This window comes from Patella vulgata, chromosome 8 (assembly GCF_932274485.2).
Source record: "Patella vulgata chromosome 8, xgPatVulg1.2, whole genome shotgun sequence".
Lineage (NCBI taxonomy): Eukaryota > Metazoa > Mollusca > Gastropoda > Patellidae > Patella > Patella vulgata.
The window spans coordinates 19260005-19271348 of NC_065886.2; positions in this window are offsets into that span (position 1 = coordinate 19260005).

An 11344-nucleotide genomic window follows, 5' to 3' on the forward strand; every position below is an offset into this window, starting at 1 on the left:
ATGCTGCGTTTTTTATTGCATTGCCGAGTAAGTTAATAAAATGGAATTTAAATTTCAAAAAGTACGTTCGACTAACCTATATAGACCCCTGTATTAGAACCATGCATAGTCTCTCTTGTTACTCCGGCATTTTCCATGGCTTTAAAACAACAGTCTAATACAAATCTCTGTTGAGGATCCATTTGACTTGCTTCAAAATCATTTACACCGTAGACTTTATTATCCCAGGAATCATGACTAAAAAGAAATGGGATTGTTTTCTTGTTAGATTTTCTCGAAAAATATTACCCATCGTCAACACATAAATAGTGTTGAATATGTTTTATTTATTTGTATGCTTGCTTATGATTATTAGCTTTGGACAATCTTGGAATCCGTAGAAAAACCTTAAATAACCTCAATGCTTTTTGTCATCTCAATGTCGCGCAATGCGTCGTGACAAGGCGTGCCATTTGGCATGATGTTGTGTTTACGCCCTGTTCGCGCATTCAACACTCATAAGGGGCGACTGTTTACGCAAGTGGCACGCACGTGACGCGAACATTCATGCGTGCCGAATTTCTGAAAATTTCAAAATTCTGTCAACGACCTGGCAGGCACGCCCGCATCCGTCGCACATTCCTCGCGCTCATTCCCAAAGACTTTAACCATTGACAGATGCGGGAACGAAAATCGTGTAAGTATCAGGGTGGCATGATTCAATAGTGTGTATTGGAATAGTCATCTTCAGCATCCCCATTGATATCGTCCCGATCTACTCCACCATAGTCTGGGTTCAATCGCTGGGGATTCACGAATTCAAACTATCTTCCCTTGATCGTAGATTGATTAACGTCATTGCTAACGTTCATCACAATAATCTTTTTTTTTATCGTGCAATAGTACAGCAAGCATCTTGGGAGCCCTCGTATGCTGCAAGGATGTCATCCAGTGAAGGTGTAATTAAGTCTTCTGGGGCAGTCATGTTCCCGTGGTCGCCTGCTTTTGCCTGGCATCGTGGAGATGTTGCAGGTAATTCGTCGTTATTCGTGGTAGATGTTATAACTTGGGTTGTTATGTAGGGACCAGATCAGTGTCGCAGCTTTCGCTTTCTTATATAGCCGAAACACCGTAGCCGATCCGTAATGGATTTGGGATAGTTCGTAGACGATTCAGCCAATCGTAAACGATTCGAGACAATTCGGGACGCTTTCGCCAGATTCGGGAACGCATTAGACTTATTCGTAGTTGTTTCATAGTTCATTTGTTGTTGAATCGATTGGCCACAACTGCGTTCGTTGCGCGCGTGAGATTTTGAATTCGCGATGGATTTGTGTGATTGGTTCGGCACATTTGGCAACGATTCTCGGCAAATTTGGGTCATTCCTGCCTGTTCGGGGTGGTTTGGCGTCGTCCTCCGACATTTAGTGAGCCCGAATGACTACGAATTTCAAAGAATGGAATAGGAAGTTGTTGCGGGCGATAACAAAAGGCTACGACGGGTTTACGATACATCAACGATACATTGGCAAATAAAAACTTTCGCGGCCGAGCTACGTACAATAGGAATGTGTAAAGACACCTTGCCACTTGCACGATTTTCGTTCCCACAACGGCGCGCACTTCGGCTTGTCAATGATTAAAGTCAATGATTAAAGTGGGCGTCCGTACGTGCCATGCCGTAGAGAGAATTTTGAAATTTTCAAAATGTCCGTGCCATGTGCGTGCTTGAACACTGTGCGAACTCGACGCCTTTGATCCAGTGACTTCGTGACATTTTGATTATTATTTTAAATCTTTGATTTGGTGTTGTGTTCTTTATTTATGTTTTTCATTTGAAGCCCTAGATTCATAAATGTGCTATAGATCGAGTTGTGATCAGGTTCAATTCTTTTTAGCTCTTATAATTAATTATGATATCCTTTACTTTATCTTATAGCAATAAATAGGAATAAATAATCTTACTTCTTAATGAAACCAGCTCTTCTAACGTATGTCTTGCCTGGCGCATTTGGATCAGGGTCGTAAAATGCATCAAGATTCCATCGATCACTTGGCACTTCGAGGACGTGATTTTCACCATTTTCCAAAACCCGCCAAAACTGGTCAATATTATCTGCTCCAGGAAGTTTGCACCCTACTCCTATTATGGCAATTTCTTCCATTGCAAACTAACCTTTACTCAAGATATATCATCCAGTCTCTTTTATCTGTAATGCAAAAGTACAATAAACGATTCTTATATAAATGAGACGTGGTATATATATTGATGTGATAGTAAACGCCAGCATTTTGCACCCTACTCCTATTATGGCAATTTCTTCCATTGCAAACTAACCTTTACTCAAGATATATCATCCAGTCTCTTTTATCTGTAATGCAAAAGTACAATAAACGATTCTTATATAAATGAGACGTGGTATATATATTGATGTGATAGTAAACGCCAGCATATCCTGCACGACTCACCACTTATTATATTTGAAATGTGCTTAACCAGTTCTATCACACATGTAAAATTGGTAGTCACCAACATTGTCCTTTAAGACTAGTTGATACAGTCCACCACATAATGGATTATAAAGACACAGAGGGGCTTTTAAAGATATCATCGCGTGCATATAAAATTAATACAGATATTATATCAATTTATCGCTGAGATATAGCCATTTAAATATTCTGTCGTACATTTTGATTTGATTATGGGTTAAAAAAGTAAATAAATTTAACAATTAATAAAGTGTTGTTTTTCCCAAAACAGTAGAATATAGATATTAATTTTTAAAAAAAAAACAGTGAAATATAAATACAAAGTACAACACAACAACATTTTGATAATGGGTAATACAGTAAATAAATTTTACAATTAAAAGCCCCTTTGAATTAAAAACAGTTTTGAGTTTAAAAGTTGTTGAATATTTATGAAATATAATATCAACAGTCGTCAAGAGAATTACATCTAAAGGTATACATACCAAATACTTTTTTGGTTGAATTATAAATCCATGCGCCTATGTTTCTTCATTTCATGAATTCGATTTGCTTATATAGGCTACATGCCTCTTCTTGTCCAATCGTTGAGGTTGTTATAAAATTTAGTTCAGTAGCCTAATCGGCAATTTTCTGATTTATGTCATTCACCCTTAAATAAAAATGCACATTTCCTGTACGCTGAGCTGGTCCAATCAAAATTTATTTGTTCATTGAATCTGTATACCATATAAACCTTTTTCGTTTAGTTACTTTATTTTTAAGGGCATTCAAGGTAGAGTTTCCGGAGCCGGTAGAGATTAGGGGTATAGGTCAGTTAATGGTCATAAAGCCTAAAAACATTTATTTATGTTTCGCGTCAGTTGTTCAAGATTGGATTGACATGTCATTGTATAAGAGAGTAGAAGGAGTGTGAGTGACTATTATGTTTTTTTAACTGATTTTCACTGTCTATATCAGGCTGAGTGACAGGGTCTCCATCATTGAGACATCTTACATACACTATTTAAATGTTATCACTGTGTTTATGTAATGTTCACATGTTTTCGGATAAAACTGAAAAAGATCTAAGAAATGTGACCTTGATATTTCATTGAATCACTATGAACCATTTAAAGTCTTGATTTATGTTATAGTATTAAAGTAAGCTTTCAATTATAAACAAAAATAACAAGAACGATTTCAAGTAGGCCTGTAACAATACACAACTTTGAGCCACTGAGTTGTTTTTCATTGAATTGTTTCAATTGCATTTAGATTAAATATTGAACTGGAATATTGAACTCATCGATCCAATGCGAGGAACAGAAGGAAAATATGTACATATATGTAACAATCTTACTTTCTTAATGCGATACCGGTATAGTGTCTCTAATTAGTCAGTATTAACTAAGTAGGCTGGTAGGAGACACTACAACCTTGGGAAAAAAACAAAACAAATGATTTTTGCTTTTTTGTAAGGAGGTATGTACATAGTACCTCAAGACAAAAATCCACCGTAGGCTGGTATGAGACACTCCAACCTTGGGAAAAAACCCAAAACAAATGATTTTTGCTTTTTTGTAAGGAGGTATGTACATAGAACCTCAAGAAAAATTAATTTTTTAAAATTAATATTATTAGCGCAACTATTAATATCCACCATACTCGTCTGATTTGGTAGGATCAACTGTCATTAAACTGTTTGCTGACGCGGCACCCGATTAGATTTTATTACATACTTCGAGAAGGTATTTGTTGAGTAATAAAACCTTCTAGTAGTTTATCGAGGGCTGGCCGTCCTTACCGCACGGTACAAATAAAACCTTCTAGTAGTTTATCGAGGTTCGGGTGTTTCCGGAATCCAAAATGGCCGCTTTATATAAATGAGAATTTTGGGGATAACTAACTTGAACCCTAACCCTAACCCTTTTTAAAAGACTGAACTTGGGTCTAATTTAGTTTTTACTTCTCTTGAAAGGGTTAGGTTTAAGAATTTGGGGGAGAGGTTAAGTCTCCACATAGGCACTGACCTAGGATGATGAAAAGTTAGTTCGCGATATTTCCTAGTTTTATTAAAAATACATGCAATATATTAGATTAATTTATAAAAGTAATTTCACTGTTTTTGGTGTTGGTGGCGCTGATGGTCTTCCTTGGATGGTACTTCTGGCATTCTGGTATTTTTGTTTCTGAAGAAGAAAAAAGAATAAATTTGAGGCTCTCGGGAGAGCCACATTAGTGTGTTTCCTACTACGAATTGGATTTTCTAAAAAAAATCGTGTTTGTTCCACATCACCGGGTTAGGGCTAGGGATTCTTATATCTAGTTCATTTTATTTACTAACGGTTAGGGATAGGATTTGATATATGGTTTGTTTTGGGTTAGGGTGGAGACTGGTCTTAGTTAATCTAATTTACTGTGCACTAGGATATCGTGCAGATTTTTATTTTTAGAGTATGGAATTATTAGTTTCTGTGTGAATATTTTCGGGTGATTTTCTTGTAGATCAGTATAGTGTTTTCTGATGATTTTGGATGCACTTGCTGCTGTTGCGCTAAATGGGACTACAAAAGGGGCTATTGCGCTAGCCGTATGAATATTCAAACCACGGGGAGCTGTTGTTTTCAATTTGTCAATCCAGAATTTTTCTCTTGTTAGCCTAAACGTTTTAATTTCTTCTGTAGTTTCAAAGTCCCTCTTGGTCTTTTCTATTGGCGTGACAATGAGATCAGAAATGTCGTGATTTGGTTGGTTGAAATGAATTGCGACCGGTTTGTCTTTTTTGTTGACTATGTCTGATCGGTGACCGTTAATTCTTTCCCTAAGTGTATTTTGAGTCTCCCCTACGTATTGCTTGTCACACTGTCTGCATGAAATTAGATAAATTATATTCGAACTACTGCATGAAAGTTGGTCTAATATTGGGAATTGTGTGCCAGATGTTTTGTTATGGAAATGGTCGGATATGTTTATGATTTTGCATGTTTGACATCTTGGGTGGCCACAATTTTTGTTTTTAACTGCTGATGGCATATTTTTTGTTTCTTTGGCGACAAGTTCAGCTAGAGTGTTATTTTTATATGTCTGAGATATCGTTTGGAGTATCCCCTTTCCCTTAGTTTGCTAAATACCAACGTACATGCTGACTCAAAGTCGGTCTTCTGAGTACATATCCTATGAAAACGGAGAATCTGAGATTTTATGATGCCAGAGAAAGTATGTTTTGGGTGAAAGGAGCTTTTGAACAATAATTGATGTGTGTCGGTTTCTTTGAAAAATACTTTAGTTTCCAATTGGCCTGTGATTTTGTTGTTGCTACTTTTAAAAACGGTAGTAAGGAAATCTATGCTGTTATGACTTACATTTGCGGTTAACTTGACAGATGGATGCTTGCGGGTTCCTAAGAAATGCTTTCATAACTGCTTCAACTCCTGTGGTATTATCGATGTTCGTGTACATGCTCTGTACGTCAATGGATATTAATATGGTGTGCTCGGGTACTCTTAACTGTTTAATTTTGTGAATGAAATCGTTAGTGTCTTTATGGTATGATGGGCGTTGGCATGCTAGGGGTAATAAGAAATGATCTATATATTGTGATACATTGTATGATTCGCTGCCACAGTCTGATATTATTGGGCGTCCCTTGGGTAATTTATTGGGTATAAACCATTCCGTTTCTGGATTTTTATGTATTTTTGGTAGCGTATAGAGATGTCAGATTTGGCGGAAAGATAATCATATTGTTTTGCTGTTATGTATTCCTTGTCTTGCAATTCATGTAAGATGTTGTTTATTAAAGTTGCGATGTCCTTAAAGATGGGTTGGTCTAATTTAGTGTAATGTTTAGGATTACTTAATTGTTTTTCTGCCTCTGAGATATAGTCTGCGCGATTCATTATGACACAACACGAGCCTTTGTCGCTTTTCTTAATTATTATGTTTTTGTCTTTTTTGAGGGTGTTTAATGCTGTTTTAGTTGCTCGGTTGAGATTTGGTTTTTGAGGTAGAAGGGATGATATTTCTGTGTTCATTTCATCGAAAGTTTTTAGGATGGCTGGTGATAATGACTTTTTAGGTGGTTTCCATGTGGATTTTTCTGTGAATAATTTCTTACCTCTGCCGGGTTTGTTCCTAAAAAAATAAGTCAACGAAAGTGTTCTTTGGAAGCGATCGGTTGCCTGGGTGATGGGGTCTATGGATGTTATTGTAGGGGTTGGGATGAATTTAAGGCCTCTATCAAGAATGTTCATTTCTAGGGGGCTGAGAAGTCTGTCACTCAAATTGACAACTGTCTGTCCTAAAGACGGCTTCTCATTCCTTTTCCCTAATCCTAGTTTAAATTCTTCATCCAGCAGTTGATGATCTCTCTGGCCGTGTCCGGGCTCCAGTGGATGGCGTCGTTACCTTTCAATTCAATTTTGCCCTTGAAGTTTGGTAGTGTGGTGGCGTTTGGTGAAGGTGCAGTGGAGATCAATTGGTTGTAGCTTGTGAGGTTTTGGTAGGCGATCGGATTTTCTTGTCGGAGACGGGAAGAAGTGGGGATCTGTGTGGTGAAGAGCTTGGTTGTTGGGAAAGCTGCTCTGGTCACCTTGAGTAGATCTAGCATCTGCTCGTGTATCCTTGGTCCACTTTCCTCCCTGTTGTTGAGCCCGACATGTATCACTAATTCTTCTGGTGCAGGTCCCATGTAGTTCTGGAGAATCTGTTTGATGTGGCTGATCTTGGCTCCAGAATAGCTATGGATCTCCCAGTCCCCGAGGAAGGATACAATCCTAGCCAGGTTAGAGGATCCAATAACCAGGGTCTTTGCCTTAACTGCTGGTAGGTACCAAAAATCCTTCTCGTCTTTACCTTTGTAGCTGTGGGGTCTCTTTAGTGATAGGTTGAGTGAACGTCTACATCTGGTGGCGATTCTAGGGTTAGTAATGATGGGCGATCTAGGGGACAGACAGTTGACAAGCGCGTTCAGTGGCGATATAGATCCCGAGGAAGTAGGTGAGCCAGACACAACCCGGGGCGAACTGGTTGATCTAGCTGCACGCTTCGAGGGAGTGTTAATGCATGTGCCTTCTCCAGGGGATAATTTTCTCTTGTTGGATGTGTTTCGTTTTGGTGTGTCCCGGAGAAGGTTGTGTATAATGTGCATTTCTGATGGGGGAGGATGTGTAACAGTTTTAGAGACCGTGGATAGGGGGCGATGGAACTCCGTCTTCACACTATCCTGAAGTCGCTTGCCGTAGGACTTCTTGGCCCATGCTAGGGCGTGGCTAGAGTACTCCTTTACAACATCTTTGGTAAAGTGACGTGACTTCAAGTACTCTAGTTTCTCCGCTAGCATGGCTCGGTAGTGTGTCGACAAGGATGAGGCGACGTCTTTGGCCCATTTCAAGTTCAATGCCTCAATGGTAGTAGCTATGGTAGGTGTTTTCATTGCCGGCTTGACGAACTTGTTCAGATCTTGGATCTTCCAGGCGAAACTTCTGGTGGGTGTTCCATTCTCTTGGCTCTCCATAATGGTCAAATGGTGGAGGCACTGGAGGACCTGGAAGAAGGCCTTGATGACAACTGAATTCTCTGAGTGTCGTTGGCGCTCCTTTGGTAGGCGTTGGTTTGGTTGGCGCTCCTTTGGTAGGCGTTGGTTTGGTTGGCGCTCCTTGGGTAGACGTTGGTTTGGTTGGCGCTCCTTTGGTAGGCCCTGGTTTGGTCGGCGCTGGAATCCTGGTGGTGGTTGGTGGAACCCAGGTGGTGGTTGGTGGAACCCAGATGGTGGTTGGTTGAAGCCTGGCGGTGGTTGGTAGAAGCCTGGTGGTGGTTGGAATCTATTTCTTAATTGAGGCCAGTCCATTGGTGTGGGCGTGGGAAGAAGAGGACGTCTGGTGCGGGACCTATACATGTTCCAAAGGTTGGGAAAGGTGTTTGTAATTATGCAAATGGGGGAGACGAGACAATAGAGGGGGACAAAAATTGATGTGTATAGGTTGTGCTCGGACCTGTTCTCTGTAATATATGTGGTGAAATATATGTGAATGTAAGACCTAAATGCAATATATATGCAGTTATGTTCTTTACTAGATATTCGGCGAGGCTAAGACAAAGAAATGTGGAATTAAATGGCGGATTGATGTGTATAGGTTGTGCTCGGACCTGTTCTCTGTAATATATGTGGTGTAATATTTGTGAATGTAAGACCTAAATGCAAGTTAAACTAATATATATGTAGTAATGTTCTTTGCCAGATATTCGGCGATGCTAAGACAAAAAATGTGGAATTAAATGGCGGATTGATTAAGGCTTGTGCTCAAGCGTTTATAGTAATTTCCCTGAATTGTAACGTGACGGAATGAATTTGGAAGAACAGTAACTGTGAAAATACAATAAATCGTTTGAATTTAAGTGTTTATTGGTCACACCGTAGTGTGGTTAAATCCCAATAATCAAAAAAAGGTTTTATTACTCAACAAATACCTTCTCGAAGTATGTAATAAAATCTAATCGGGTGGACGCGGATGGGTGATGGCTCAGTTTTTGTTGACTTTGTGGTGTTGAGTAGCAGGTTTTTGGTTAAAGGTTGAAAACAAATTGTTTGAGATTGCATTATGGATTAGATCATTGTCACAAATAATGATGGACGGCTGGTGAGTGTCGTGATGGTGGCTTTCTTCGTCTAATATGGGTCGTTGGGATTGTAATGGAGATACTGATTGTTGTGGGCTGGTTTCCTATAAACTAAAGTTTGGAGCGGTTTGTTTTTTCTTCTGATAATAACATCTAGAAAGGGAAGACTGATGTCTCGTCTTGTACCCACGGTGAACTAAACTTCATTTTGCCGTGTGTTGAGGTGGTCTAGTAGGGAGTGTGTGTCTGTGTGGGTATGCGTATGCGGGGGGGGGGGGGCGTGACCAAGTCCACAATATCGTACGAGACGAACCTACGTTGATGTTATTACTAAAGTCTTTAGAGTAAAGTGAAAATTAAAAATTTCGAAAGATATTGGGCTGTTTTGTAGAAGACATAGTCTCGGGAGCACATGTAACCTGGCTTTGGGTGGATTTTGATGGTGGCCGACGTGTTTCGGGTCTATGGTTTGATGAGTAGAAATGGGGTCTTTCGTTACCCGTGTGAACTTGATTGCCCTTGAAAAGTGTTGACAATGCTGACGTAGTCAGGTGTATCCATTATTACAGCTACCGTTTCGTTGTCCGCAGGTACTGCGGTAATATTCCTGTCTTTCTGAAGTTCTTTGAGAGCTTTGTTTTCTCTTTAGGTGTGGTTGTGGGGTTTCCACCTGTGAGGAGGCTAACATTGATAACAGTTTTGGTAATATATTCATTCTGAGATGTTTTAGCAGGTGTTTGGGTTGAGGTTTAGTTGGTTGATATTATTGGGATGGTTGCAATTTCACAAGGATGTATGGTTTGGCATTGGCTTCAGTCTGTTACAAAGAATGTTTTATGTATCAGGAGTTATGTGGAGCCGAGCTGGTGACACTGAACTTCGGATAATTTGAACTGTTTTTCATACACTAATAGCGACGAGAGAATCTGCATCGACACTTCGCCAAAAATATACATCGTAGTAACCTGTGATTTATACAATTGTGGCATGTGACATGTCTGAAATGTTCTGTATAAGGTAATCCAATAGTCTGTGAGCAGCTAAAAAGACTAGTATACGCCTCGTTTGGATCAGAATTAGATTCCTCTGTCAAGGGTTCATGATCAGAATCATTAAGGTCATCAAGGGAGCGTTCGTTCTCGTGATAAAGAGTTACAGTGAGCGCAGTGAGTCAATTATTGTTAGGAACGGTTGGATTTACGGTTTGTACGTTCCACGTGGCAGGGATACTTCATCACTGAAAATGCTTGGGAGTGGCCATTTATGATTCGCTGGAATGTGTTGATGGTTTTCAGATACATTTTACACGTTAGCCATGTGGTAATGTAGATTAGCTTTTGGGGTTAAGCAATAAGATTTCTGGCTGGATACCCCACTATTGAAAACATCTGGCCATTCTTGTGATAAGCAGTTTTTTAACAAGTTTCGTGCAAATGGGATCATCTTGCTTAGCCTTTTGTGCGGGAAAATAGGAACGTCTGGTAACGACGGTAGGAAGTTTACCCAATACTAAGTATTATTTTAGTTTCCCACAATAACGCGGTAGTATTTAGTTAGAATTGGGTAGTAGTAGGTAAATCGCCCAACCCGGCAGGGATACCCCACCACTGAAAATGTCTGGAGGTGGTCTTTTTAAATACATGTGAATTTGCTGAACATTTTGCAACATGTTTCGTGTGGTTCGTAAATAAGCTAGTGGCTTGGGGCGGAACAATTGGGAACGCCTGACGAGCTTACTCCAAAACTGAAATTATCTGATAGTTGGCACTTTTGATCCACGTGACGATGCTAAACACTGTGCAACAAATTTCCAGCAGTTGGTAAATGCGCTGTAATAGTTTAGCTTTTGGGGTGGGTCAGAGGCAGTTATGGACGTCTTTACAATTAGAATTTCCCAACATGGGAATTAACTGATATTGTCTATGTTATAATAATGGAAAAGCATTTGTGATGCTCAAAAATATTCTCAGCAAGCCGAAAAAAGTGACGAAAAGTTAGAAAAATTGTGGATTTTATAAGTCGAATGGGTACGAAAATCAGAATGACTGTAACTTTTTTTGCCCAAGGCCGATTTTGTAGGATTATTTTCCTGCAGTTGTATTCATATAGACCTTTCATAAAATCATTTGTTTCGGATTTTTCCCCCAGCTCACGTAAATCCGAAGTTCTCCTACCAGCCTACATGTATATATTGTCTTGTTATATTTTCATATTTTATCATGGCTTGATAATGACTAGAGCTTAGTCAAAACGTCGCTCAGTAATAAGCAGTAAC